General features: G+C 49.3%; 1 long non-coding RNA gene across 1 annotated transcript; it reads left to right on the forward strand.

Moving 5' to 3' along the window:
• The first annotated feature begins 23,493 nt into the window (after positions 1–23,493).
• LOC146811882 (uncharacterized) lies at positions 23,494–23,912 on the forward strand. Its single transcript, XR_014965843.1, has 3 exons — positions 23,494–23,644; positions 23,732–23,787; positions 23,875–23,912. It is a non-coding gene; the product is annotated as an uncharacterized LOC146811882 (long non-coding RNA).
• The last annotated feature ends 211 nt before the right edge of the window (positions 23,913–24,123 follow it).

The raw sequence follows: 24,123 nt of genomic DNA on the forward strand, positions 1-24,123 counted from the left end.
TGAAAACTTGTCCAATTGTATACCAAATAAAACAAGGAGGGTGGCCGGTAGCGAGGGACCTCTCTTTAGCCTGGATGACCCTCTTGAAGCAATAGAGAAGTTGAAACCTGCATAAGCCACAGGGCCTGATAGGATACAGGGTGACTTGTATAAATCTGAACCACTTGTCCGGGCCTTCTATTTAAATCTTGTGTCCAACACAGTTGCTAACAGGGGAAAATACATGAGACTTGGAGAGGGGCGGAAATAATAATCATATATAACAAGCATTTGCCATGCAATAGGTCTTGCATTTACGCAACTTTGAGCTATTGACATTGCACATAATAATACCTTTTTTTGTTTTTGTTTTAAAACCATAAATAAAAGGCGTTGTTATTTACAATGCCAATAGCTGAAACTCTCATAACTGCGAGACCTATTGCATTGCAAATGCTTGTTATAGGTAGGGCTGGTAATGAGTTAGAAGAAGACGAGCATCCAGTGTGCTGCTCTTGCAGCTAATAAGTATTATGAAGCAGGCTGCAAAGCTTGCATCAAAAGATGAAACGGATGCAAAGAAGCCTTTTCGGGGGACATCCGAGAGTACAGCATGTGGGAAAAAGATTTAGGTTTAAATGTACGTGAGGTAAGAGCAAGGTTATTCAAAGTAATTTTTAGAGTATCAGTGCACGTCTGGTAGTCGTGCTCTTGAGGTGGCGATTCGCGTCTCGCGCTGCACCCCCCCCCATAAAACCCAACCCCCCCCACCCCACCCCAACCAACCACCCACCCCCCCCCCCCCCCCCGGGCATCGCATTTCTCCGCTGGGAAACAGCGGTGGTGGTTCCCGTCTCGTGCAATGGTCGTCGTCTCGTCGCTTAGCACATGGTCGTCGTGGCGATAACTGTTAGCGTGTTTGAGTGTTACCTGAAAGGTTGGTGGTTCGGATACACCCAGAGATGGAGGGACGGGTACCTTCGACGGTGAGACTTCCACTCCTCCCTGGCTGCGTGCCACTATAAATGGTGTAATTTGTATAGAACCGTCAGGGGTTGGGGGGGGGAGATATTCCGGCCCGGTTTCATGTGTATGGGCTGTCCGAGCCCTTTGTTGGAAGCGCACGGGTCGGTGCGGCTGATTTGGTAGCTTCGAGCCCCGGCATCCTCCCGACATCTTTTGTCTCCGGCCAAAGCACTTAATCTCCCCGTGCCTACGAAAAAGATCAAACCCCGATTGGGTCCTTGTGCTACGCAACTGGCGCTCATGTAAAGCGCTTTAATGCGGACGGAGCGAGTTCCCGCAATCTCAAACCTGACAACACAAGCTCCGGGCACGGGTATAATTCACAGCATCAGGACGTACCTACTTGTGGGGTCCGCCACGGAGCTATCCCAGCAGTTGTGCGGTGAGAGCCGTTATGCGCGTGCGCGGGTCCTGGGCCTCCCCCCCCGCCCCCACCAGCACTACAATGATGGGAGTTGCTTGGATCGTGGGTGGTGCTAAACCTGGGCGCTCTCAGGAGCAGTCGTCGCCCCCCCCCGGTGGCTGCGATGCAGGACGGGGGGGGGCTGGCATTGGGCTGCGTGCTCACGGCCAGCGAGTGCGTTGTCGTGGGGGTGATGAGGGGAGCGGGGCCGAATTGTGGGCGGTTCATCCTGCGAGCGGGACGTGGTTGGGGGAAATGAGGTTCGGGCCCATGAGGTCGCGCCCGGCATTTGCAAGTGCAGAGCCCGCGAGAGCGGGGACATTAGAGCAGGTGAATATTATACTTAAGCCCCCGGTGCCTCGATGCGTAAGGTAAGACGGTGATCACCAGGAGCTATAGCTCAATGGTAAGTCTTGTGCCGTTATGTGTTATCTAAATACGGCGCTCACGCAAAGCGCTCCAATGCCTTCTGGTCGAATTCGCGCGATATAAACATGCAGCATGCTAAGCTCCCAGTGCCGTGATGTGGGATTTAAATACGGCGCTCACGCAAAGCGCTCCAATGCCTTCTGGACGAACTCGCGCTATATAAACATGCAGCATGCTAAGCCCCCAGTGCCGTGATGTGTTATTTAAATACGGCGCTCACGCAAAGCGCTCCAATACCTTTTGGTCGAATGCGCGCTATACAACATGCAGCATGCTAAGCCCCCAGTGCCGTGATGTGTGATTTAAATACGGTGCTCACGCAAAGCGCTCCAATACCTTCTGGTCGAATGCGCGCTATAGAACACGCAGCATGCTAAGCCCCCAGTGCCGTGATGTGTGATTTAAATACAGCGCTCACGTAAAGCGCTCCAATACCTTCTGGTAAAATTTGCGCCATATAAACATGCAGCATGTAGTGGTTGGCTGCCTAGAAGGCCGATGATTGAGGCAGGGATTGCATTGTTCACGTGCCTGCTGCAAAGAGTGGGTGCCGAGTAGATTACAGAGTGTGCGTGACGCACGTGGGTCAGCGGGTTGCTGCTTTCGAAAGAGGCATCCTTTTGTTACTTGCAAATTTTGAGTTAAGGTCCTCAGATGCAACAGCGAGCTTCGAGCGTTCATCTGGTAATGCGTACACAACGCAGACAGCTTACATTATTAGAATACTGACTATGTTGCAGAAGGGGTTAATTTGGCTAGAGATCGTCTCGTAGATGCTGATTATCCGCTCTGTGGTTCCTTAGCCTGAGGATATCCCTTGTTGAGATTTCTGCATGTGCTGCATCTGTTGGTTGCACATACTCCCCAATTTAAGGTCCGAACATGCAAATGTGAGCTACGAGCGTTTGCTGACAAGATCGATGTGGGTTAAGGCATAGGAATACGCGGGGTAAACTAGAGCTCTGGGTGGGGGCTGCTGCACCGGGCTAACGACGTTTCTCTCTCTCCCAACAGATCGCCGGGGGGACAGCCTGCAAACACAAGGAGCGTGGAACCACGGGAAAGGCGCAAAGGGGCACAAGTGCAAGCTGTGACCGCAAGGGTCGAGCAACGCACACATGGATGATATCGGGACCCCGAGTCCACTTTTCTCCCAGGAAACATCGATTGACGAGACGCAGACGAGCGCGCCGCAAGACGGGATGTGGGCAGAATTCATGGCGATTGCTCGAGAGAAGGGGCTGGCGTGGGTTCAGGGTTTTATCGAAGCTCGCAGGCTGGACGACTCAGGCGTGGTTGTCGCATCCCCCCTGCCGAGGGTAACCCCGGCCTTTCGGGGGCGGAGCCCTGGAGGTCCTCCCGGGTACGCAAGCCCACAACCAAAGACATGCCTGAGGCCCCTCCAACAAAGAAACGGCAGGCGGCAGCACCACGTAGCACCGTGCCGGCCGTTGGAACATCGGGGGTGCATGACTCCGCCACGGGCATCAAGGACATGGCGCAAATGGGTAAGGCCATGGACCACATGCTGAGCCTCATGATTGTATTCCAGGGCCGTTTGGACGCTTTATCTGCCCCGCCACAGGTGACCCCAGCGGCGGTGACCACGGCAACACAAGCACCTGTGCTCCAAGTCTGGGCAGGACAGAATGCGGCTTTGGAAACACCTACTGGTGAGCCTGGGGGGTACCGGTGCTGACACCCACAGGGAATGCTAGCCCCCCCGCAACTACTACACCGGTTGCACCTACTGGTGGAGCACCGGTTTCCACACCCACCCCACCTGCTAATGGTCCGGCCACCGCCAACGTTGCTCTCGACCCCAGCGCAGGGAGCGGGGCGGCGCTGCCGGCCCAGCCCGCCGTTACCCCAGGGTCAGCTGTCCCAGTAGGGGAGGGCACAGGGGAGGTTCCTAGACCCCTTGTCACCCAGGCACCATTGGCATCTGGCCGTTGTTCCCTGGCGTGGCTGGTACCGCAGGCCGCGAAGCAGGGGATATGGAGGCGGGAGTACATAGACATCCTTACACTACTCATGCACGTTTCGGCAGGCATGGACACTAGAAAGATGGGTCGGAAGGAGGAGGAAAAATTCAGATACCAACGCTGGCCGGATAGGACAATTGAGAACTGGACGTCAGCATTCAACATTTTAGCGGCAGTGGTTGTACAGAAATTCCCAGACCAGAGTGAGGCCCTCATGCAATATGCTAGTACAATTCAGGAAGAGGCGAGGCGCTCTGGGGGGTTGGGCTGGTTTTATTATGATCAAGACTTCCGGAAGAGAATGGCCATATGCCTGGACCTGGGGTGGGACCAGAAAGAGATCCAACTCTGGGTCCAACACATGTGCCGGCCCACCCAGGAGGGGAGGGATCAGTCGTACAAAGGGCAAGGGGAGTCAGATAACAGGAGAAAGGATCAGTTACCTAGGCGCCCCCTCAAGCAGTCATTTCGGGGGGGCAGGGTGTCAGAACCACTGGGCCTTCGACACGAGTAGCTAATGCGATTTACACATATCCGAAAATAAGCTGGAACAGGAGATGTGGAAAATGCACAAAAGATCGCGCTTGGAGTGCCTTGCTGCAAAGAAGAAATTCCAAGATGGCTGCCGCAGTACAATCGCGGTAGCGGTCTAGTCTTTGTCTTCACACCTGTGTGGAGCCTTGGTGGAATGCGCTCTCCCTAACGAATGCGCACTTCACCGAAGCGTCGCCCGAGGTCGGAGCTGAACTTGCGCGTCTAAGGAAAATCTTAGAATTTTAAAGATAGTGATTATTTCAGTTTACAGTAAGGGTTTGGAGAGTCATAGCCTTGTTACCTAGTTCTTACCCGATACTTCCCCCAAGTCAGGAGATTTCAAGACTCGTGTGAGGAACTCTTCCTGATGTAACTACTCTGCCTCAGCAACTCTTGACAGGAGTTAACTCTAGCGGCCTGAAGGAAGAAGAACACGGAGCCGACTTCGAAAGCTAAGTTATATGTTGTTCATTTGTAGAAAGAGTATTACGAGAAATACATTGCTAGTAGAAAAAATATAAAAAGACATAGTCACTATATAAGAAGAGAAAACTTACCTGAATATAGAGAGAGATAACTGCTAAAGTATCAAGCTAAAAGAAAGGATGAAAACAAGATAAAATAACTGAATAAATGCAATAACAAGAAAACAACTACGCAGAACATAAATCCTAGTGAAGGAAAAGACGACGAAATCTTATCACAACGATATAGAGAAGAATAGAGAGCGCTACATTAAAAAATACTGGTAGGTGAGCTGATAAATAGAATAATAATAATTAGAATTAGATTAAGGAACAGGTATTAACCATTAAATGTTTATATGTCTCAGGTAGAACTGTACAGAACCAATAAGAGAAAACCATTCCAGGCAGTCAACTACCACCACACGAAGAGAGGCTAGTTCAAGAGGATTAAGGGGTACGTTCCTTCCCAAGGGTACAACTAAATATTTATAGAGTTAGGTAGACAAGTGCAGAGTAGACTAGGGTGCTAAGTATTGTGCTCTGTTAGTTTCCTCAGGCATCGTTCAAGAGAAGGTCTATAGAACGGACTGACAAGAAGAAGGGTGCTGTGGAGGAGATCCGAAGAATCCTGAACCAGTCTCTTCTTTCTTTTATTATTTTGTCCACTCCCCCTTCCCCCTTTGGGGTTGTTTTAGAGACGTGATCTAATTCTGTCTCTGGAGGATCCTGGAGGGGGCATTGGGAACTAGCATCTCTGTTCCTGTGCAAGTACATGGTAAGAATTCCTCTGTTGTAGATCTTGACACAGGGGGAGAGGGCAAATTTACACACAGCTGCAGCAAGTGTGGTGCACAACACCCTGCGAACGCCTGCACCTCCAGCCAGGGCGCCCCACAACCCACCCCACACAACAGAACAGATACACAACGCCAATGAGGCCACAAGGGCCGGTCCCCCCCCACCTCAATGGGACCTCACCATCATCCCACGCACACCTGGGCCCCCCGCGCAGCACCCCGGGCCCTCCAAGGGCCCATCCCCCATCATCATGGATAATTTCATTCCACTCATCAGGCGCTATCCATTAGTGCAAGACAGGGCCCTGCTAGCGGGAGGGTTCCTCGATGGTTTTAAGATACCATACAATGGGCCACTGGTGTCCAGGGATGCATTGAACTTAAAGTCAGCCAGGGACCTGCCCGGGGTGGTAGCCTAAAAAATACAAAAGGAGTTGTCAGCAGGGAGGGTGGCGGGGCCGTTCAGCAGCCCTCCCCTCGAACACTTCTTGGTTTCACCGCTGGGGGTGGTACCGAAGAAACAGCAGGGCGCCTATCGCTTGATCCACCATCTATCATACCCCGAGGGCAATTCAGTGAACCATTGGTTTGATGAAGGGGCATGTTCAGTGTCGTACTGCTCACTGGACATGGCCACTGACATGATACGTAGAACGGGGAAAGGGGCGTGGCTGGCCAAGGCGGACATTGAGTCCGCATTCCGCCTGCTGCCGGTTCACCCCACAAGCCAGCACCTGCTGGGTTTCAAGTGGGCGGGACAGTTCTTTTACGACTGCTGCATGCCGATGGGGTGCGCAGTCTCTTGTGCCTACTTCGAAGCCTTCAGCTCGTTCCTTCAGTGGGCATTGGGGGACCTCCATGGGATCACGCAGGTGACCCATTACCTAGACGATTTTTTTGTTTTTTGGCCCTGCAGGAACGGGCGAGTGTGCGGCAGGGTTGAGGCGCTTTGAGGATGTGGCTGAGTTCCTAGGGGTTCCCCTTGCCCCAGGTAAGACCGAGGGGCCGGCGCAGGTCTTGACCTTTTTGGGTGTGGAGCTTGACACGGTTAAAGGTGAATCGAGGCTTCCCGCTGATAAGGTTCAGGGCTTGCAGCAGGACATCCAGGCGCTGCTGGGCAAGGACAAAGCGACCCTAGGGGCTGTCCAGAGCATGGTGGGCAAGTTGAACTTCGCAGCTAGGGTGATACCAGCTGGCAGGGTATTTTCGCGGAGGCTGGCGGGGGCCACGGCCAATGTACTGCAGAAGCACCATTTTGTAAGGTTGAGTTCAGGCTTGAAGGCGGATCTAGCGATGTGGGCGGAATTCCTCATCGATTTCAATGGTACGGTGATTTGGAGGGCCCCGTGGATAGCTAGCCAGGAGCTTTGCCTGTTCTCAGACGCTTCAGGTAGGGAAGGTTTTGGCGTGATCCTGGGCGAGGAGTGGTGTGCAATGAGGTGGCCGAATGCATTGCGAAAAAAGAAAGTAACAAGCAAAATTGCAGTGTTGGAACTCTTCCCCATCCTTGTAGCCCTGCACCTATGGCGGGCAACGCTAGGCGACAGGAAAGTGGTTTTCTGGTCGGACAACATGGCGGTGGTGCACGCCATAAACGGCCTTACCGCCTCTTGCCCGCTAGTTCTAAGCCTGCTTAGGGAGTTAGTGAAGGCAGGACTGCGCAACAACATTGAGTTTAGGGCGCGTCACATCGCGGGTGTCAAGAATGTGGCAGCTGACGCTCTCTCGCTTTCAGTGGCTCCGGTTCCGAGAGGCATGGCCGCGGGCAAGGGCGGAGATGACACCATTCCCAGCACCCCTTTGGCGCCTGCTACGGTGGGTGAACGACTGAGGAAGATGGGGGAGAGGTCCCTGGCGCCGGCGACATAGAAGAAGTACAGCTCCCAGCTAGCGACATTCAGAGCAGTAGTGGAGGCGCAGGGGGGACAAGCCTCGGGGAGCGAGGAACAAGTAGAGAGCTTCGTAGTGTGGGCCAAAGAGAACGGCAAAAGCCACTCATGGACATGTGGTCACCTGGCTGCCGTGCGCCACGATACCAGGCTAGATGGGGGTGTCGACCCAATGGGGTCGTTCAAGATCAGGGCGGCCCTGAAGGGCTGGGCCAGGGAGGAGATCAGACAACCGGACACCAGGGCGCCCATTGAATTTGTTGACCTGCAGCACATTCTAGACGCAGTGCCCCTGGTTACCCACTCCCCGTTCGAAGCTAGGCTCTTCGCAACGGCTTTCTGCCTGGCCTTCTTCGGGGCCTTCAGGGTTAGCGAACTGGTGGCGAAATCCAAGGTCGAGTTGTCTGGGGCAGCACTGGGAATAGCAGATGTCTGTCTCAATGTAGCACTGGAGCTCCGCATCCGGAAATCCAAGACGGACCAGGCGGGGAGGGGAACGACAGTAGTCTTACGAGCATTGGGGGACACCAGGTATTGCCCGGTCCATACAGTCAGAGTGTACCTGGCCATGCGCCCTGATACATGCGGATGGGGCCCCCCTCACCAGGTTTCAGTTTGATCGCATCCTGGGGGCCGCCCTTGCCAAGGGGGGTTTATTAGGGAGTGGGCGCAGATTCTCCTCCCACTCCTTCCGTATTGGCGCCGCCACCTCTGCGGCTAAGGCCGGCATGGGTCCCGAGGGCGTTAAGGGTGTGGGGCGCTGGAACTCCGACTGTTTTAAAAGATATGTCCGACCTGGAGGCCGCAGTATTCTGGCAGGTGTGGGGCGAAACATAGGTGCAGGTATATGTACATTTCAAAGTGTTCCATAACGTGTATACCCCAAGAGGGTTATGTGCAAATAAATATACGACTGCCTAAAGCTGCTTCATCGTTTCATTTGGCAGGCCACCAGGTATGGTTGATGGGACACTCTTACATCGCAAGGCTGGAACGCTGGGCAGCGCACAGGAACTGGTCGCAAAGTTTCGTTAACACACAGTTCGCATGGTTGGGCTCCCCGGGGATGAAATGGAGCGAAGCACGGGGTACAATCGAACAGCGCCTCGCGGCCGGGGGGGCCCAGCCGTCGGTCCTCATCTTGCACCTTGGGGGGAATGACCTTGTTGCCAGGGGAAGGAGGGCCCTGCTTCAGTCCATGCAAGTTGACTTGGCAGCCATCAGTCAGGCACTGGGTTCATGCGAACTGTGGTGGTCGGAGATCGTCCCCCGCAGGACTTGGAAGAGAGCCAGGTCTCCGGCTGTGGTAGATAGGTCGCGCAGGAGGGTCAATAGGTCCATGCAGAAATTCATGGAGCGCAGGGGCATAGGTTTCATCAGACATGCATTGATCCAAGATAAGGTGGAGGGGTTCTATGAGGCTGATGGGGTACACCTGTCCAGGGTAGGGATGGACATGTTCTTGCTGGATGTGCAAGAGGCGCTCGCAGGGGCAGGGCATCAGTAACAGCAAAGGAGGGAAAAGGGGGGGCTCTGGAAGCGACGGGAGCCTCCCCAGAGCTGTGGCGGAGTTACAGGGCGATCTGGAGGCAGAAGTGTACAGTAAGGGTACCTCTGCGACAGTCGGTACAGTAAGGGTACCCCTGTCCGGCACAGTAAGGGTGCCCGAGCCAAGGTCCGGGAGCTGAAGGAAGTTCTGGGAAGACCGCGACGGCGCCCCGTTAGTCCTTCGGGCGGTTGAGGGGCCTGACCAACCGGGGGTGTACCATAACATGCTCCGCCCCCGTTAAAAGGGGCGGGAGTATTAGACAGATCACGTGATCCAAAGGAGGATCTGAAAAGAATGTGCCGCACTGCCGGGCATCGACCCACCGTGCGTGCTGGCTCGCAAGGTGGGCGGAGCAGCGAGGGGCTGCTTGCCCTGGATCGCCCGTAAGATGACCCACTCTATCGTCATACTTATGTTGTATGAAATAAACCTGCAGCAGTTCTTCACCCATAACGAATGTGTCAGTGTAATCTTTGGGTGACGTCTGTGCATACGTGTTGAGTGGAGCGGATGACGGTGTGGTCACTATGACAGAGTTCTTAGAGAAGAGAAGCCTGGACTTGTGTTCATTTAGTACTGTGAACGTGTAGCACAGAAGGGCCATAATAGCACGCGCCGCCCAGGCTGTGATGTACAGGCATGCGTTTGATCTTTCGTCACACAGTAGTGTTTAACGACTGTGCTGCAAGGGGCATGTGGGAGGGGGGGGCAGGGAGTCTTTTGTTGTAGAATATGCCACATTTTCCGACATCCAAGTATACCTGACAGACGCAGGGGACAGCAGAGAGAAGCTGGGATCTCTGCAAAGCTGGATGGAGATCAGGCAAAAAACGCTACTTGAGTTGTCTTAATAGACTGCAGTACTGCAACAGCGACACCTCGTGGCCAGACAGACTGGCAGTGGCTAAATTCTCAGTTGACTGCTGCCTGTGAGAAATAAATGTAGTATCTAGATAAATAAGATCTGCTAAAGGTCATGCTCTCGCATAGAAATCCTGCAGTATACCGGTGGCGGACAGGGAAAGCAGTGGTGAAGTTAGATTTTTAAAAAAGCACTGAAATACAAGGGCGGTCCCAAAAGTTAATTGTGAGAAGGGGAGTAGGAGGTGAGCCCGCGAGTGGTGCGCACGCTGGGAAGAGCAGTCTGCTCCTTTTCAAAGCATATACTTGTGCTTGTGGCGCGCCACTGCGCGCTCCCACAAGGTGTATGCCGCCACAAGCACGAGCATGTGCTTTGAAAAAGAGCTGCACAACGGCTAAAGGTCTCCTATCAGCACATGCGCGCTGCGTAGGAGAGACCTAAAAAAGGTGTTGCCTGTGCCCAATCGAATTATAGGCCTATTAGCCTGCTAGATAACATGCAAAAAATCTTCTCCAGACAGGTTTTGGACAAACTATTAACTGGATGAATGAGAACAATATTCTGTCACCCTATCAAGCAGTCTTCTGCTCTAAAACTAGTACCTGAAATCAGGTGTTCAGGCTCACTTAATTAATTTGAAACTATGTGCAACTTAAAAAGAAAAAATTCTACATAGCTTTTGTTGACCTTCGTGCCACCTTTGATTTGGTACCTTGGGAAATGTTTGGTCGGTTTTAAAAGCAGGAGAATTAACTAATAAAATCCCTATTAGGCGAGGGGTACGTCAGGGGTGTGTCCTTGCGCCCACACTATTTTCCCTTTATGTAAATGGAGTGGTCAACAAACTGCAGGATTGTGAAAATTATTCTTCATTGTTGAACAGTGGGAAAGTGCTGATTCTGCTGTTCTCTGACTTTCATCCAGGTCCCCAATGGGAAAAGATAGGCTGATTAATACATTAATGGGTTTCTGTGAGATTAGGGCCTTAGAACTGAACACCGAAAAAACAAAATATATGTTTTTTGGCAAGACTAAGGGGAAGTGCAGATCAGTAAAGATAAAGGGGGAAATCACTAGCTAGGGTGTCTGAATGTGATTACCTGGGTGTAAGACTAACAGAAACCCTAGGTTAGAAGCCCCAAATAGACAAAGGTCAACTAACCTTATACTACAAGTCTCAATCCATACTATGCTTTCGTAAGCAGTCTTGATCCAAGTCTATTACTCCTGCCCTAGAGATCTATAAAATGAATGCTCAAAATGCTACACTTTGTGGTGCTGAGCTTTGGGGGCATGGTGACTTGCACAAGCTAGCGGTGAGCGAAAATACTTTTGCTAGAGCCTTAATTCCAGTCCCAAATAGTACCTAATTTTGTTACCTGCCCCCGATTGTCAATTAGTGAACCAAGTACAAATATCACCGGGAGGTATCTCAGACCACTCGCCTCTGCTTCTTCGTCTTTGACAATCTCCATCAGGACTGTGCCCTATGTGGCGTATTAACGGCTGGTACTGTCATGATCAAACGTTTGTGCGTTGGATACGAAGCTTGAGACCTATTTCTCCAAACAAGGACATGTCCGTTGCATGGTTTTGCACCCTTTGGGTGACCAGCAAGGTGACAATACATGGGTATGCTGAATGCATTGTTCAAACCCGAGAGAGTGAGTACTCCTCTCTCATCGCTCAGTTAGCAGCATGCACTCTTCACTTGGAGAAGAGCTTGGCACTGAACCCTCAGGAGGAAGTCTCCTGGCAGTTAACTCTCATCTGGGAAGATATTCGCACGCACTCCCTTGAGGCAGCTAACGAAGGCTAAAATGTATGGTTGGAGGAACAAGAATGGGAAGATGTTCTACTGGTTGACTTCCTATCAGCTAGCGAATATGATTGTACCTGAGGTTAAGGATGACCAGGCTGCTTGAGACAATCCCTTCCTGAGCTTGCACAAACCTATGCCCAGTATTACAAGACGATATACTCTCCGCAGGGCAATGACCTGGCTTTATTTTGTGCCCTCCTTGACTCGATCCCTCTACCAGGTCTCTTTGCCATTGGCTGTAGCCCCCTAGAGGAACTCCTTACCGCGGATGAAATCGGAGCTAATTGTCTGGGCTGGCATCTGGTAAAACCCCCGGTCCAGATGGCTTTCCCATGGAATATTACACCACATTTTAGGAGGTCCTTCTCCCCTACATTTTGACGCTATATAAAGAGGTCTGTCGGGCCAGATCTGTCCTGAGAGAACTTGACTGCCACGACAGTGGAAATACAGAAGACGCAGCCCCCTTCTATATCTTTTGCCACTTACCACCCTATCTCTCTACTTAATTATGAAATCAAGATCTATGCCATGGTACTGGCAAACAGGTTAAAACAAGTGTTGCCCAAGTTGATACAGCTGAACCAGTGCGACTTTATGCCCTCAAGGGAACTACAGCACTGTCAGCGTCGCCTTCGAAAAGGCGTTCAATGCGGGAGACTGGGGCTACCTCCAACTGGTGCTGGCCTGGGTGGGATTCCGTCTGTGCTACCGAGGATGGTTCTGGTTCTTTACTCCAACCCCATGGCACTGCTACAGGTTAGCAGCGTCCTCTCAGATCCTTTTTCTATAGAGTGGGGCACCAGGCCTGGCTGCCCTCTGTCCCCTCTCTTCTCCTCGCCCTAGCTATGTAGCCATTGGCCCAACTTATCTGTACGGATCCCCAATATAGCGGATGGTCCTGGTGTATTGGCCACGAGAATTGTATTGCTTGGTATGCAGACAATGTGCCTTGCTAACTCGGCCGAAAGTGGCCCTCAATGTCTCCAATTACTCAAGAGCCTTGAAAGAGCCTCTAGTTTGAAGATGAGCCCTTCTAAATCTGTGCTGGTCCCCTTGGCACCCTCCAGGGACTGCTTTGACTAGCTGACAACTGTCCCCCTCCGTTGACTTAGTTTTAAATACCTGGGCATTTGGGTCACTCTGCCACCGGAACTCACATGGGCTCTTAACCTTCAGTGTCTACTCCGGAAGGCAAAGACAGACCTAACCAGATGGCAAACCCTTCCTCAGAATGTTATGGGGCGCATTGCACTATACAAAATGATGATCCTACAGCGATTTCTCTATATTTTCCAAAACCTATCACTATAGCTACCACAGAGGTGGTTTCGTGACTTGGACAGGATTGCAAAGGCATTCCTATGGTGGGCTCATGACCCAGTACGGCCTTATCATACTGTCAACAGGGCCCTTCTGATGGCGGTTTTGGCATGTCCAACCTTTATCTTTACTACTTATCCTCCCACCTTCTGGTCAATCATGACTGGTTTAACAGGGGATGGTCTGACCCCCATCTACTGGCTGGAACAATTCTCACTGGGGTTTTCCAATCTGCAAACAATTCTTTACGGATCCCCTGTTACAAACTCCATGCAGTTTGTAACCAAGGTGGTATTTCTCGCTTGGAGAGCAGCACCCCGGCACGCACAATGGGAGGCCAGACTTACTCAACAAACTCCCCTTTGGCATGGTGCTTTGTTGGGTAGCGAGTGATGCTACATGGATTTCAGGCATGTGATCTCTTAGGGATTTCACGCTTGGGTCATGGGTGGTCCGAATCTCACATGCATTCTTTCCAAGACCTGCAGCAGACATACCATAGCACATACTCAGTTTTACGGAGAAGAGGGGAGAAGAGGGGAGTGGGGGAGAGGGGAGAAGAGGGGAGTGGGGGAGAGGGGAGAAGAGGGGAGTGGGGGAGATGGGAAGAGGGGGAGGGAAGGGCAGAGGAGGGGAGCGCAGAGGAAAAGAGGGGGAGGAAAGAGGAAGAGAGGGGGAGGAAAGAGGAAGAGAGGGGGAGGAAAGAGGAAGAGAGGGGGAGGGAAGGGGGAAGGGAGAAGGGGAGAGGGAAGGGGGAAGGGGGAAGGGAGGAGGGGAGAGGGAAGGGGGAAGAGGGAAGGGGGAAGGGAAGAGGGGAGAGGGAAGGGGGAAGGGAAGAGGGGAGAGGGAAGGGGGAAGGGAAGAGGGGAGAAAAGGGAGAGGGAGGATGGGAGAGGGAAGCAGGGGAGAAAAGAGAGAAGGAAGCGGGGCGAAAAGAGAGAAGGAAGCGGGAGCGAAAAGAGAGAAGGAAGAGGGGGAGGGAGAGGAGAGAGCGGGAGGGAAGAGGGAGAGGAGAGAAGAGAGCAGGAGGAAAGAGGAGAGATGGGAAGAGAGCGGGAGGGAAGAGGGAGCGAGAGGGAAGAGGAGGAAAGAGGGAAGAGGAGGAAAGAGGGAAGAGGAGGAAAGAGGGAGAGGAGGAAAGAGGGTAGAGGAGAGATGGGAAAGAGGAGAGATGGGAAAGAGGAGAGATGGGAAAGAGGAGAGGTGGGAAAGAGGAGAGCAGGGGGGAGGAGAGCAGGGGGGAGGAGAGCAGGGGGGAGGAGAGCAGGGGGGAAGAGAGCAGGGGGGAAGAGAGCTGGGGGGAAGAGAGCAGGGGGAAGAGAGCAGGGGGGAAGAGAGCAGGGGGAAGAGAGCAGGGGGGAAGAGAGCAGGGGGGAAGAGAGCAGGGGGGAAGAGAGCAGGGGGGAAGAGAGCAGGGGGGGAGAGGGCAGGGGGGGAGAGGGCAGGGGGGGAGAGGGCAGGGGGGGAGAGGGCAGGGGGGAAGAGAGCAGGGGGAAGAGAGCAGGGGGACGAGAGCAGGGGGAAGAGAGCAGGGGAAAGAGAGCAGGGGAAAGAGAGCAGGGGAAAGAGAGCAGGGGAAAGAGAGCAGGGGAAAGAGAGCAGGGGAAAGAGAGCAGGGGAAAGAGAGCAGAGGGAAGAGAGCAGAGGGAAGAGAGCAGAGGGAAGAGGTGGGGGAGGGAAGAGGTGGGAGAGGGAAGAGGTGGGAGAGGGAAGAGGTGGGAGAGGGAAGAGGTGGGAGAGGGAAGAGGTGGGAGAGGGAAGAGGTGGGGGAGGGAAGAGGTGGGGGAGGGAATAGGGAGGGAGGGGAGGGAGGGAAAAGGGAGGGAGGGGAGGGAGGGAAAAGGAGAGGAAAAGGAGAAAGAGGGAGAGAAGAGGGTAGAGGGAGGTTAGAGGGAGGTATGGAAGAGGGAGGGTGGGTAGAGGATGTTTTGAGGGAGGGAGAGTGGAGGGAAGAGGAAGGGGAGTAACCCTTCTCAATCCTTAATCTCAAGTCTGAAGGTAAATCCTGCTTCTTTATGTATCTTAGGAGCCTTCACTCTGCTGTATATATGTGACAAATGTGTGGCTGGTTGTGAAAATGTTTTCAGGTATCCTGATGTGCTAGATCACCCATTGTAGTTCCAGAGTATCATGTCCTGCATTGAGAAGATGGACACTAATTAGAAGGCTAGTTTAGGAAGCAAGATTTATGAAAGCGATAGATGAGGGAGCAACGGACTAGTTCAGGTGAAATTTAACCTGAGACCCTATTCATGTGGTATGGGATACCTTTAATCCTGACTAAGGGGAACCTTAAAGGAGCTCCTCTGTGGCCTGGATAAGAGATGAAAGAAAGCAAATCTCTCTATTAGAAAATGGAAAAGTGAAAGAATTAGGGGGTGGAAAGAAGATGGCAGACTGATGCTACCACTGCTCGCAGACACCAGGAGCAGCTCCTGTCCTCTCCACATTGATAAGATGGGAACAGCATAGTAGCAAGAGAGAGAAAGGAGAGAAGGAAGCCCAGCGGGGGGAAAGAAAAAACAAGAAATTGAGACAAAAGGGACTCACAAGCTGGTTTTACGAGCAAATGCTTGCTTAAGTGACAAGAACAGTGAGGCGGCTCTAGTTCTCGATCCTACTTGCTAACCGGACTGCCGGCTCCCACAAATCAGGAATCCATTGGTTTGGTCTGGACATAGCCCCATCTCTCTGCTGGGACAAGGAGATGGTTACAACAAAAAATGCTAAATAAGGAACAACTTCTCTCAGACCTATATGACTTTTACCTAGAAATATATCTATGCATGGGTTCCATTTATGCCGCGTTTTGGAACGTATGCCGGATTGCTACATTCAGTAAAAAAAATTCAATATTTGTATGTATTGACGTCTATCCTAGAACCACGTTTAGGGTGGGTTTGTGTTCCAACTTCTGCAGTCCTATCTTGATATCCATTACGCCTAGGTTGCAATCTTGTTTAGTGTGGGTTCGGATTTCCATTCTCGTAGTCCTACCTTGACAATAATCATTACGTTTTGACCTCACGTTTAGGTCACACGCAGCTTAACGCATGCGCGGTCGCTCCTTTATAACCAGATAAGTTTTGGCGCTAAGAATTATATGCATTACGGGACGCTGTTAGATCCATGAGAGACACGATTGCCGAGAGAGGTGCCAATAGAGTAGGTGAGTACCATGTCATCTTTCCACAATGCGGCAGTACTCTTTTCGTTATTTCACCTCTACGAACGTAAATTTTGGTGGTTCGGTTCTCAAAGGTGGGTGATAATTTTTTTCCCCCTGTTTGCTTCTGTTAACGTATAACATCATGTGTTACTGTTATGCCTGCACCCTTCTACCTCGGTGCACATTGTTAAGATCCCTATTTTCACGTAAGGCATGCCCATAAGTATCTCCTATGACGCGAATATCGGCAACAATTCGTTTTTAGGTCTCGGCTAGCGAAGGCGGCGCTTGCGCAGTCTCGCTCGGGAGATTTAATGACTTTGAGAAGAGGGGCTTGCACCCGCCCCTCTTCTCTCCTGTTCTCCATTGGCTGGCCTCTTAAATGCTGGCCAGCCACTGGAGAAGAGGTCCAGTCACTCCGATTATGCCCCGTCCTTTTCGGATCGGGGGGCGTGGTTTTACCGAGAAGTCTCAATCATGCCGGCCGTCCCCTTTTTCACCCCTTTTTCAGCTGATGGGCGTGTTTTTTTTTCTTTGGTTTTCCCTGTTTGGAAGGTCATTTTGTGTTGGTTGCTGTGAGGCGAAGCATTCCTGGAGCTGTGTGGTAAGTGATCTTTTTTTGGGGGGGTGGGTTGGTAAAGGCATCCTTTATGTTTGTAAACTAACTGTTTGACCTTTGTTTTGTTACAGGTTTCCAGCAGTGTGGGTCGTTCCGGTGCAGCGGCTGCAGGGAGCGCTTTCCTCGGTAAGTATGGTGGTGTTTGCGTATGTGTTGTAAGTAACTGTGTTTTTTTTATGTTTCCTTACAGGTCTTCAGTAGTGTGGGTCGTTCCGGTGCAGCGGCTGCAGGGAGCGCTTTAGTCGGTAAGTATGGTGGGGTTTGCGGGGCTTCGATAATGTATATTGTAGCTTTTGTTAGTAACTGTGTTTTTTTTATGTTTCCTTACAGGTCTTCAGCAGTGTGGGTCGTTCCGGTGCAGCGGCTGTAGGGAGCGCTTTCCTCGGTAAGTATGGTGGTGTTTGCGGGAATTTGGTAATGTATATTGTAGCTTTTGTTAGTAACTGTGTTTTTTTCCAGTTTCCTTACAGGCCTTCAGCAGTGTGGGTCGTACCGGTGCAGCGGCTGCAGGGAGCGCTTTCCTCGGTAAGTATGGTGGTGTTTGCGGGGCTTCGGTAATTTATATTGTATGTGCTGAAGTAATTGTTTTTTTTTTGTGTTTCCTTACAGGTCTTCAGCAGTGTGGGGCGTACCGGTGCAGCGGCTGCAGGGAGCGCTTTAGTTGGTAAGTATGGTGGTGTTTGCGGGGCTTCGGTAATGTATATTGTATATGATGAAGTAACTGTTTTTTTTATGTTTCCTTACAGGTCTTCAGCAGTGTGGGTCGTTCCGGTCCAGCGGCTGCAGGGAGCGCTTTCCTCGGTAAGTATGGTGGAGTTTGCGGGGCTTCGTTAATGTATATTGTATGTGAGGAAGTAACTGTGTTTTTTTTATGTTTCCTTACAGGTGTTCAGCAGTGTGGGGCGTACCGGTGCAGCGGCTGCGGGGAGCGCTTTCCTCGGTAAGTATGGTGGTGTTTGCGGGGCTTTGGTAATGTATATTGTATGTGATGAAGTAACTGTGTTTTTGTCATGTTTCTTTACAGGTCTTCAGCAGTGTGGGGCGTACCGGTGCAGCGGCTGCAGGGAGCGCTTTCCTCGGTAAGTATGGTGGGGTTTGCGGGGCTTCGTTAATGTATATTGTATGTGAGGAAGTAACTGTGTTTTTTTTATGTTTCCTTACAGGTCTTCAGCAGTGTGGGGCGTACCGGTGCAGCGGCTGCAGGGAGCGCTTTAGTTGGTAAGTATGGTGGGGTTTGCGGGGCTTCGGTAATGTATATTGTATATGATGAAGTAACTGTGTTTTTTTTATGTTTCCTTACAGGTCTTCAGCAGTGTGGGGCGTACCGGTGCAGCGGCTGCAGGGAGCGCTTTCCTCGGTAAGTATGGTGGTGTTTGCGGGGCTTCGGTAATGTATATTGTATATGATGAAGTATCTGTGTTTTTTTAATGTTTCCTTACAGGTGTTCAGCAGTGTGGGGCGTACCGGTGCAGCGGCTGCAGGGAGCGCTTTAGTTGGTAAGTATGGTGGGGTTTGCGGGGCTTCGGTAATGTATATTGTATATGATGAAGTAACTGTGTTTTTTTTATGTTTCCTTACAGGTCTTCAGCAGTGTGGGTCGTTCCGGTGCAGCGGCTGCAGGGAGCGCTTTCCTTGGTAAGTATGGTGGGGTTTGCGGGGCTTCGTTAATGTATATTGTATTTGAGGAAGTAACTGTGTTTTTTTTATGTTTCCTTACAGGTCTTCAGCAGTGTGGGGCGTACCGGTGCAGCGGCTGCAGGGAGCGCTTTCCTCGGTAAGTATGGTGGTGTTTGCGGGGCTTCGGTAATGTATATTGTATATGATGAAGTAACTGTGTTTTTTTTATGTTTCCTTACAGGTGTTCAGCAGTGTGGGTCGTTCCGGTGCAGCGGCTGCAGGGAGCGCTTTATGCGGTAAGTATGGTGGGAGTTGCGGGACTTAGGGAAGGCATATTGTATGTATTTTAAGTAATTAGATTTTTTTTTTTGTTTATTTACAGGGCTTCAGCGGTCTGGGTCGTGGCGTTGCAGTGGTGTATCTTGGGCGATTAGGTAAGAGTACGACCTTTTTTTATTTCATTTCTAGAATTTTTGGGGGGTACTGTTAGACGTTTTAACTTTAGTTTTGTTTGTTATGGATTTGGTTCTATAGCAATAGGGTTTTTTGTTGCCGGAAGTGTTGTGTATTTTTACTGGGGTTGGGCCAGGGTTTGGTGGGAATCTGCGTATGTTGAATGTTCATTGTTTTCATGATGCAACGGTCGGCGGAAGAGAGGTAGAAACAGGTAAGTGATTTTGTATTGTATGTTTAAAGTTGGACTTTGACAGTTAGTGGGAGGTTAATGTGTGGGTCGTTCCGGTGCAGCGGATGCAGGGAGCGCTTTCCTCGGTAAGTATGGTGGGGTTAGCGGGACTTAGGTAATGTATATTGTATGTGTGGTAAGTAACTGGTTTTTTTTTCTGTTTCCTTACAGGTCTTCAGCAGTGTGTGTTGTGCCGGTGCAGCGGCTGCAGGGAGCGCTTTAGTTGGTAAGTATGGTGGGGGTTGCGGGACTTAGGTAAGGCATATTATAGTTTTTGAAGTAATTCTGTTTTGTTTTCTGTTTAGTTACAGGGCTTCAGCGGTCTGGGTCGTGGCGTCGCAGTGGTGTATCTTCGGCGATTAGGTAAGAGTACGCCATTTTTTTTCATTGCATTTCTCGATTTTTTGGGGGGTACTGTTAGACGTTTTAACTTTAGGTAGTTTTGTTTGTTATGGATTTGTTGTATAGCAAGAGGGTTTTTGGGCGTAGGAAGTGTTGTGTATTTTGACTGGGGTTGGCCCAACGTTTGTTGTGAATCTGCGGATGTTGAATGTTCATTGTTTTCACGATGCAACGGTCGGCGGAAGAGAGGTAGAAACAGGTAAGTGCATTTGTATTTTACGTTTAAAGTTGGACTTTGAGAGTTAGTGGGAGGTACATAGATTATGTTATGTTTGATATCTAATTCTTGGTTATGTGTCTGTTTTGGTAGGGTCTTCCCGGTGCAGCGGCGTAACTTCGGCTATTAGGTAAGAGTAGGCAATTTTACATCGTTTTATTAAATTAGTTTTTGGGGTACTGTTAGATGATTTATCTTCATGTCGTTTTCTTTGTTATGTATTTAGTAGTATAGCAATAGGGGTTTTGGGCGTCGCAAGTGTGGGCTCGTTTTCGTGGGGTTGGGCCAGGGTTTGTTGTGAATCTGCGGATTTTGACTGTTCATTGTTTTCACGATGCAACGGTAGGCGAACAGAGCTACAAACAGGTAAGAGAAAGTTTTAATATACGTTTAGAGATAGCCTTTGAGAGTTAGTGGGAGGTAAATAGAATATGTTATGATTTATATCTCATTCTTTGTTATGTGTCTGTTTTTGTAGGGTCGTTCCGGTGCAGCGGCGTAACTTCAACGAATAGGTAAAAGTATGCAATTTTACATCACTTTATTAACTTATTGGTGTGGTGTTAGACACTTTATCTTTTTGTTGTTTTCTTTGTTATGGATTTCGTAGTATAGCAATAGGGTTTTTGGCGTCGCAAGTGTGGGGTCGTTTTCGTGGGGTTGGGCCAGGGTTTGTTGTGAATCTGCGGATGTTGACTGTTCATTGTTTTCCCGATGCTACGGTAGGCAGAAGACAGCTAGAAACAGGTAAGTGCATTTTTCTTATACGTTTAAAGTTCGACTTGGCGAGTTGTTGGTAGGTAAATTTTATATGTCTATGCATCATATTTCATTCTTTGTAATGTGGCCAGTTTTGAAAGGTCGGTCCGGTGCAGCGGCGTCACTTCGGCTATTAGGTAAGAGTACACCATTTTACAGCATTTTATTCAATTATTTGTTATTGTACTGTTAGACGTTTTATTTTTAGGTTGCTTTGTTTGTTATGGGGTTTGTAGTAGAACAAAAGGCTTTTGGGTGCTGTAAAGTGTGTGTTTTTAGTGGGGTTGGGGCAGGCTTTGTTGCAAATCTGCAGCTGTTGACTGTTCATTGTTTTCACGGCGCGACGGCCGGTGGAAGGAAGCGACAAACAGGTAAGTGTATATATTTTATACGTTAAAAGTTGCACTTGGAGAGTAATTATGAGGCAAATAAAATATGTTTGTGATTTTTTTAAAGTGTTTGTTATGTCTCTGTTTTAGGAGGTTCGTTCCGGTGCAGCGGCTGCAGGGAGCGCTTTAGTCGGTAAGTATGGTGGGGGTTGCGGGAGTTAGGTAAGGCATATTGTATGTTTTTGAAGTAATTAGGTTTTGTTTTCTGTTTATTTACAGGGCTTCAGCGGTCTGGGTCGTGGCGTCGCAGCGGTGTATCTTCGGCGATTAGGTAAGAGTACGCCATTTTTTTTCATTGCATTTCTCGATTTTTTGGGGGTACTGTTAGACGTTTTAACTTTAGGTAGTTTTGTTTGTTATGGATTTCTTGTATAGCAAGAGGGTTTTTGGGCGTAGGAAGTGTTGTGTATTTTGACTGGGGTTGGCCCAGGGTTTGTTGTGAATCTGCGGATGTTGAATGTTCATTGTTTTCACGATGCAACGGTCGGCGGAAGAGAGCTAGAAACAGGTAAGTGCATTTGTATTTTACGTTTAAAGTTGCACTTTGAGAGTTAGTGGGAGGTACATAGATTATGTTATGTCTGATATCTAATTCTTGGTTATGTGTCTGTTTTGGTAGGGTCTTGCCGGTGCAGCGGCGTAACTTCGGCTATTAGGTAAGGGAACGCAATTTTACATCGTTTTATTTAAATAGTTTTTGGGGTACTGTTAGATTATTTGTCTTTATGTCGTTTTCTTTGTTATGGATTTCGTAGTATAGCAATAGGGGTTTTTGGCGTCGCAAGTGTGGGCTCGTTTTCGTGGGGTTGGGCCAGGGTTTGTTGTGAAGCTGCGGATGTTGACTGTTCATTGTTTTCACGATGCAACGGTAGGCGAACAGAGCTACAAACAGGTAAGTGAATTTTTAATATACGTTTAGAGATAGACTTTGAGAGTTAGTGGGAGGTAAATAGAATATGGTATGATTTATATCTCATTCTTTGTTATGTGTCTGTTTTTGTAGGGTCGTTCCGGTGCAGCGGCGTAACTTCGACGAATAGGTAAAAGTATGCCATCTTACATCACTTCATTAACTTATTGGTGTAGTGTTAGACGTTTTATCTTTATGTCGTTTTCTTTGTTATGGATTTAGTAGGATAGCAATAGGGGTTTTTTGCGTCGGAAGTGTGGGGAACTTTTTGGTGGGGTTGGACCGCTGTTTGTTGTGAATCTGCAGATGTTGACTGTTCATTGTTTTCCCGATGCTACGGAAGGCGGAAGGCAGCTAGAAACAGGTAAGTGCATTTTGTATCTACGTTTAAAGTTGGACTTTCAGAGTTGTTTGTAGGTAAATATAATATGTCTATGCGTAATATCTAATTCTTTGTTAGGTGTCCATTTTTGTACGGTCGGTCCGGTGCAGCGGCGTCACTTCGGCTATTAGGTAAGAGTACGCAAATTTACATCTTTTCATTTAATTGCTTTTGGGTGTAGTGTTAGACGATTTGTTTTTAAGTAGTTTTGTTTGTTATGGATTGTTGTAGTATAGCAATAGGGTTTTTGGGTGTCGAAAGGGTTGTGTATTTTTAGGGACGTTGGGCCCGGGTTTGTTGCGAATCTGCAGATGTTGACTGTTCATTGTTTTCACGGCGCGACGGCAGGTGGAAGGAAGCGACAAACAGGTAAGTGTATATATTTTATACGTTTAAAGTAGAACTTGGCGAGTAATTAGGAGGTAAAAATAATATGCTGAGGATTGTTTTCTACTTGTCTGTTATGTCTCTTTTCGTCACACGGTTTCTTGAGAATCTGCGATTGTTGGCTGTAATTTGAGTTTTAGATGCTACATTGGGCGGAAGAGAGCTACAAACAGGTAAGTGAATGGTTTGTATACGTTTACTGTTTTTTAGTCTCGTATCAAGGTAAGTTACAGGTCTTATTACCAAGGATTAATTTTTAGTCTGTTTATTTTATAGTAATACTGGTGTTTTGTGACGACAGTACTGTCATGTGTATTGTGTGTTATAAAATATATGAGTACGTCAGGGTGGGGCACGTTTTTGTGATGAATCTGCTGTTTTGGGAGTGTGTCATCCTTTTCTAGATCGGACGGTAGGAGTGACGCAGCTACAGACAGGTAAGTGCGAATCTTTTATTCCTTTTTAGGTTCATTCTAAAATTACTTTGACGATAATTAGAATGTTGGAGAGTTATCGATGCTGTAATTTTTGGGGATGTGTTCACTTTTTTAAGGTTGTATGTTAGACGGTTTATTTCTTTGGAATACAGAATTTGTAACGGAAGTACAGTCACGTGTATTGTGTGCAATTCAATATTTGCGTACGGTGAGGGTGGGGCACGTTTTTGGGTTGAATCTGATGTGGTGGGAGTGGCATTCTTTTCTAGATCTCACGGTAGGCGCACGCAGCTACAGACAGCTAAGTTGAATTATTTGAAACGTAATATGTTCGATGTAAAATTGCGTTTACTTTGATTGTAATGCTTGGGAGTTATCATAAGGGCACGTTTTTTAACAGAATCTGCTATTGGGGGAGAGTGACAGTCTTTTGCAGATCGCATGGTAGGTGCTACGCAGTTATAAACGGGTCACTTGAAGTTTGTTCACCTATTGTAGGCATTACCTCAGGTTGTTATTGGAATAAATTACTTTCGGTTTGTTTTCCAGGTATGCCTCTCTCTGGCCCGTTCCCGGGAACCAACGTGCTTGCACTGCTTTCCATGGGTATGTATAATGCGTTTGCCGCCTCTGTAGTAAAGCTTCTTGTCTGTCCCTTATCTAACGCTTGTATTTTTACTTTTTTTTTCACAGGGATTCCCCGGTCCGATCCGTCCTTGGGAAGCGTCATGCAAAGATTACTTCAGCCGGTATGTATGCTGGTGTTTGCGGATCTTTAATAAGACATCTTGTCTGATTCGTATTTCACTTAGACATTTTTTGGGGGGGTTTTACAGGGACTTCCGCGGGCCTGACTATCCCGGGCAGCATCGTGGTTTAGGAGCTTTACTCTGTAGGTATTAATCTTTTGGCGGGTCTAAGGTAAGGCATCTAAAGGTAAGTCTGTTTACTTATTTTCGTAATTTGCCTGTATTTAGAATGTTTTGTATTCGTAAAGGAGGTTTTAGCTTTACAGCGCATTTGCGGTGAATTCTCTTTGATAAAAACTTTGAACGCGGTCAGACAGGTTGGAGCCGCGTTTCCTT

Source organism: Triturus cristatus, chromosome 7, assembly GCF_964204655.1.
Source record: "Triturus cristatus chromosome 7, aTriCri1.1, whole genome shotgun sequence".
NCBI lineage: Eukaryota > Metazoa > Chordata > Amphibia > Caudata > Salamandridae > Triturus > Triturus cristatus.